This window comes from Crocuta crocuta, unplaced genomic scaffold (assembly GCF_008692635.1).
Source record: "Crocuta crocuta isolate KB4526 unplaced genomic scaffold, BGI_CrCroc_1.0 scaffold99, whole genome shotgun sequence".
Taxonomy (NCBI): domain Eukaryota; kingdom Metazoa; phylum Chordata; class Mammalia; order Carnivora; family Hyaenidae; genus Crocuta; species Crocuta crocuta.
Window position 1 is genome coordinate 6,724,755 of NW_027551560.1, and position 6,866 is coordinate 6,731,620.

Here is a 6,866-nt window from a genome sequence, read left to right on the forward strand (position 1 = left end):
AGATATCCGGCTCCATTTTTCAGATCAGGAGAGTAACTCTGAGAGGTCAAAAGTCACATAATGAGCAAAGGACACAGGTAGGATATGAAATCATTTTTTAAAGCTCATTTATTTAGTTTTAGAGAAAGAGAGTGTGTGTGTGAGCAGGGGAGGGGCAGAGAAAGAGGGACAGAGAGAGAATCCCAAACAGGCTCCGCACTGTCAGGACAGAGCCAGACACAGGACTTGAGCCCACAAACTGTGAGATCAGACCTGAGCCAAACCCAAGAGTCACTCAACCAATTGAGCCACCCAGGTGCCCCTGAACTCATTTTATTTTTCTGACATCAAAATCTTTGTTCTTTCTACTCATCATAACACATCAGCCTCTTGTTATTTTTGTTGTTTTTTTAAAGACTTTGTTTTTAAGTAATTTCCACACCCACCTCAAACTCACAAGCCCGAGACCAAGAGTTATATACTCTACCAACTGAGCTAGCCAGGTGCCCCCAGCCTCTTGATTTTAGTAGTGGTTAATTATAGGTGATGACAGAGGACATGGAAGGGGACCCTGCTTGGACTGGGTTATCCTTGTAACCCTAGTGTCTTTGTATTGCACCAGGATTTCATAACTCAATATCCTCTTATTTCCACTTGGGATTTGCGGGGTGAAAGCCATTTCACGATGCAAGAGTCTCCCCGAGGGCCAAGTACTATGATCGCCCAGAGACAGAAAGTGAGTAGCGAAACACACTTCAGGTTTGTGGGAAATCGTGAAAGACAAGACAGAAATCAAAAAGGTGCAATTGAATTACGTTGTGTCATGGCCCCTGGGATAACAGCTGTTTTTCAGGTCTACAATCATTCTCATTAGGAAATTAAAAATGCGAAGCTGGGCGTCCGCAGCTCTGCTCTGCTTGGGCCACGTGGTGACAGGAAGCCTTGTGTTTGCACAGGTGGGGAGCGAGCAGCCTCACAAAGTGGGTGGCTGGGAGCCCTGCCCCAGAGCACAGGTGGGCTATTGGAAGAAAAGCAAACCCAGGAAGAGACTTGTGTGTTCTGGTGTTGTCGGCTTCCCTCCGCAGAAGCAGGAGTGGTCCGGCAGGCCTCTCCACGTTGGTGGGTCATTTCAGGGCCAGTTCCAGCTAATGGTTGGGGCCTCTCCACCCCACCTGACACAGAAGGAGTTGGTCCTGGCATGCAGTCCTGGGCCCCCTCCTGGGCCAGTCCTGAAAAATTACCTACAACTTGAGACTTTTATATGCAAATACAAGCAATCCAAACTAGATGTGCCTTTTGAGAACACAGGCAGAAATGTCATATATTTCATGAAAGACAGTGGTTTAAGACAAAGGGAATCAGCAACATAAGACTCAGGATAGTGATCACTGGGGGTCAGGGGTTGGGGAGGTGAGGGGCCAGGATGGGCAGAACCACGTGGATGATGGCCGTCTTGCCAGTTTCTGAGCTGGGTGGTGAGATCATGTGAGTTGATACAATTATCATAAACAAATGAATCTACGAATAAGCCAAGGAAATGCATGCATGGACCATTGATGAGAATCTGTCCACCTGAGGTGTAGAGGGAACAAGAGGACATGAGATGTGACATCATGGGGACTTTGCCAAGGCATGTGGCTCCCTTTGACCTTGCCTGATGACCTGCCACCTGTCATCTGCTGCCCGCCTGGCAGGCAGGGCCACCTGACACCCACTTGTAGAGAGACTAGTCCTTGATTAAAAGACTATGAAGTAAGCAGTGGTAGAGAATGAACATGGAGGACAGTAATAATACCAGACCATATTGGAAATTTGATGTCAACAATTCTTTTTTTTTTAATTTTTAATTTTTTTTAACAATTTTTAAAAATTTTTTCAATGTTTATTTTTATTTTTGAGAGAGAGGGAGACAGAGCACAAGTGGGGTAAAGGCAGAGAGAGAGAGAGGGAGACACAGAATCTGAAACTGGCGTCAGGCTCTGAGCTGTCCGTACAGAGCCCAACACGGGGCTCAAACTCGAGAATGGAGAGATCATGACCTAGGCTAAAGTTGAACACTAATGCGACTGAGCCACCCAGGCGCACCAACAATTATTTCCTCAATTAAAGGACATTAAATATCAAAGAGAAAGTCAGAAAATGTGAATTTTTGTACCTGGCTCACAACAAATCAGTTTTGCAACCTCCACAGTTTAACTTTCCTTGTCAGGGGCTAGGATGATTCAAGCACACCTTTCATCACTCCTTTCCCCTTTTCTCTTCCCTTTCTCTGCCTGCCTCTACCCTCCTCTCTATTTCTAACTTTAAACATCCTTTCCTCCCTGAAGGAACACAAGATGTTATGAGTTTGGCTTAGCTGATATCAAAGGTGCCAATGGCTCTAATGTCCCTGCTGCTGCATGGGTCATGGCAAGGCACTGGGGTCAGTAGTCAGGATACTAGGCAGCTGCCACTTCCTCCAGCTGAGATGGTCCAGTTCAGATTGAAGTAGGCATCATTCTGATACTTCCTATGACTCGTCTTGTTTTTCTCTCCAAAGTCAGAAAACTAATCTCAACTTCTCCGTACTTTGAATGTTTGAAGCACAGAGTTAGAGTCATTGCAAAGCAGAGAGAGAAAGAGGGAAAAGAAGGCAGAGAGATTAAGCTGAATGGCGATGTGTGGCAGCCTGAGAAAAGCCAGGTGACCACAGTGAAAGCAAAATAGTGTATTTCCAAATGTGTCCTCTGAACTTTTCTCACAACCAAATTCATAGAATTAAAATGTGCTCCTGCTGTGAAGGGCAGCATGTGTGGTATTAGTGAGGAATAAATTAACTCTACAAAAGCATCCTGAGAAATAGCTATGTGCCAGCAAGTATGTTACTCCCCATTGTCAAAGAAATGACCAACCCCGGTATAAGTCCGTTCCCTGGAGGAACTTCTATGGGGCCAACAAGCAACAACTGCATCTAAGTAAATCCACTCCATAACGCGGGTGGAGACAGTGCTTTGAAGAAGAAATACTTCAGCATGTGGGGAGGCAGTGGCAGCATGGATGTGGTGGTCACGGAAGGCTTCTCTGGTGGGGACACATGATACCTAAGTGAAAGAGACAGGCAGCTGAGTGACTGTATGCTGGGAAACTTTCCCAGAAGCAGGAAGGGGATGATTCCCGGCGCAGGAGTAGCTCAGTGCCTGGCCCATTTGCAGAGTGGAGAATGCTTATGTGGCTATAGGAAGAGCCCCTACATGATTTGCAGGACCCAGTGCCAAAATAAAATGAAATGAAAATGTAGGGCCCCTTGTTTGAAAATGTTTAAAACCTTCAAAAAAGCAACAGCAGAGCACTGAACCAAGTGTGGGACCCTTCTAAGCTCAGGGCCTGGGCATCTGCACACGTCAGCCTGGCTGGCCCTGTCTAAGGAGGGAAATGAAGTCTGGGAAATATTTGAGCTGACTGTGGATGGCCTTGTAAGCCACTATAGGGATCTTAGATTTTACTCCAACTACAACAGGAAGCCATCACAGGTTCTGAGTAGGGGAGCAGTGTGGCCTGGCTACTTCTAGAAGGATCTTGGACTCTTGTATTAGGATGAATCTGAGGAGACCAGGAGTGACAGTAAGGAGATCAGTGAGGTGGCTAAAGAATTGTAACAATGACAATAAATGAAGAAATACCTCAGCATGCCACTCTTTTGTCATAACTGGATACAATAGTGTCTTCACTAATTTCCCCATTTGGAACATTCAATGTGGCTCTAGATGAAACTGCTATGGTGACTGAAGAAGATTTGGGTCATGTGCTCAAAGAACTTAGGCAGAGAGGAAAGCCAGGCTGAACATGCCCTTTACCTTCTCTGGATGCCTTTCCTCAATTGATTTGACACCAGGTGGGGGCAGGAAGTAGAGAGAACAGAAACACACACTTCAGAAAAATTCCACCCTGTGGGTCCCTGATCTGGAATTCCATTTCACTTTCTTTAAAGGAAAAAGGAAATTCCTGAGGGCTTAAAGAATGTCTGTCAATGGTTCCTTCAGGTGTCAAAAGAGGGGAGATATGGAATTCTAACAGAGCCAGAAGGGAGGGGCAGGCTCTTAGGTGTGGTGGAGTAGGGGGTCTCTGCAAGGTGCAACATCAGTGGGCATCTACCATTTCTTCCCTGAGCCACTGAGGAGCGCCCCAGAGATTCCACCTTCTAAACAACGGAGTTAAGGGCAGATTTTGATGGAATTATGGCAGCGAAATTGCACATGCTCCTGCCTGAGAAAAACAGGGAATAAAGATAGCTAAGAAAACAAGAAAGAGGATCAGAATTAGCCAACTGTTTATGAATACTGATGCACTCTAACATGGATTTGTGTTTATGCATAGCAACCTGTGATTGATCAGCATCTGTGTTTGTAGAGTGAGGAAGAAGTCAAGTCACTCGCCTAAGGTCACCCATTTAGAAGTTGAGGGATCAGGTTCAAAACTGAGTTCATATTTTTCCCATATGACCAAAACCATAATAGTGGTTGTTTAAAAAACAATAGCCACCTATCCCTGGACCCTCCTTTCACAGACTCCTCCTTTTGAATCTGTGTGGGCTCATGAGTGCTTTAAACAATAAGTATGGCAGAAATGATGCTATAAAACTTCCAAGACTAGATCAGAAAGACAGCTTCCAGCTGGTTCTCTTGGAACCCTTACTCTTGGAATGCTTGCTTTTGGAATGTTCCCTCTTGGATCCTAACACTCATGCTGTGAGAAGTCATGGCACAGAGAGGAGCCACATAATGGTATCTGGGTCACCAGCTCCAGGGACCCAGCTTCAAGCAGTGCAGCCAGAAGCCAAACTTGTGGGTGAAGGAGCCATCTCAGAAGTGAATACTTCAGGCCAGGCTGTTCCAGTCTTCCCTGCTGAGGCCACAGGCATCATGGAGTCCTTGTATGCCCATGCTTTTCTGTGTCTTTTCCAAATTTTTGACCTACAGAATTCATAAGCATAATCTAATGGTAGTTGTTTTATGCCACTAAGTTGGGGAGAGTTGGTTATGCAGCAAAAGACAACGAGACTAATAATTTTGCTTTTGGCTGTTTTGATGGTGTAGATGGGCCTAAGATGGTGTAGATGGGTCTAAAAGGAATGAGTGATGGGTGCCATGGTTTTGAAATATACCGACTACGGAAACAACAAATTCATTCTTTATTTGTAATCAACTATGGTCCAGTTTTCTAAGAATTCCATGTATTCTCTTAAATCCTGTCATTCAAATGACAGGTGTCTGAAACAAGAGGTTTTTGGACCAAACAATCAATACATCATTCTATATAAAGTTTAAATAAAGTCTTTCTGGTTTATGTAAGATCATTAAAGTGTCCTTTATTCCGATAGTTCCATGCTCTGTAGTCTGTAAAGTCATTTGGAATTACATGGCAAATGACATTTATAAATCAATGACTGGTGGAAGCAATTTGAAATCAAAGTATTTGAATAACTTCATTTCTTTTCAAAAGTAGTATGTTTTAGGCTACATTTCATATACAAGGAGGTTTCATAAAATTTATATTTATTCATGTACCCAAACCATATCCAGATTACACTTGAGCCCACTCTGAGGCCTCTATGTACTATGTAATTGCTTCTGACAAGCATGATATCCCATAAAAGATATGGCTTTCCTCTGAAAACCTCCTTCAGCTAAAAATACATTGTACTGAAAATAAAGTGGTTGCATCATCTAAATTCGATTCTCTGTAGCATTTTGTAAAATTTCATGACCATTGAGAATGAGCTCTTACACTTGATTTCAGGGTGTCTGAAATAAGACTTCAGAATGAGGACGTAAGTGTGCTACCCCTATGCCAGGGAGCCAGGCGGCACTTTAAATTCTTTTTTTACCCCTGGCTTCCAGCATACCAGTGTAGGACACCACAGCTTGGGATTCCTGAAGGGAAGTAATTCTTGAGGAACAGCTTTTGAGGGGGGGAAACTGAGGCGTTTTGAACAGAGCATGGGCAAACATCTGGAGTGGAACCAAGAGAAAAGAGAACATGTTGTAGCTAAAAAAAAAAAAAAAAAAAAAAAAAAAAGAGGCATTTGGCAAGAGTTGAGAATGAGAACCAGAGAGGAAAGTGGGAGAACAAAGCAGTGGGTGCCTGTGAAGTGACACCAAGGGCTTCAAATATTCTTGTCATCAGGGCGCCTGTCTTCACACATCCTGATAGTGAAAGCTGCATGCTTTTCCTGGCCAACCTTTTGCCTCCAGAGTCCTGTTTATAGCGCAAATCCGTGTTCGCGGTGCTGTGTCAGACCTGTGAACTGCAGATTCCTTGTGTGAGTGTGCAATATGGATTGTGGCAGAGATCCACATGAAAGTCTTAGATTTCTGCCGTGATAAGTCTTCTGGAAGATGAAATGGCTCTGGTGACTTTCATGCTGCCATCTGGACTGTGGTCATCTTGACAGTTAACTCTTGCCTTGTTTTAATTGGTGTGGCTAGCATTACTTGTGTTGTTATATTTAAAAGTAAAACAAAGGAAACCCACCTCCCCACCACAAAGCTTAAGGCCTTAATAGAACTAGAGGTCCGCCTATGAGCTTGTCAGGAATGACTCATCAAGCTACTTGAGCCAGAGGCTCCAGGAAATCTAAACATTTGATAATGCTTGTTTTTGTTTAATTTAGTGAGGCAAGGCGAAATTGTCTAACCTGCTGCCATATATGAGGCAGGCAGCTCTTTGTAAAAACAGAAGGATTGTCCTCGAGACTCCAAGAACACCTATGTAATCATGCTGTTTCTAGGCTTAGGGGAGGTTTACTTTCCAATGAGAAATAAGTATACAACTTCAAATCAAGTTCAGCTTGATTGAAAAGGCCTTGAGAATTGTTGCTACATTTTATACATGCTCATACACCCACATAG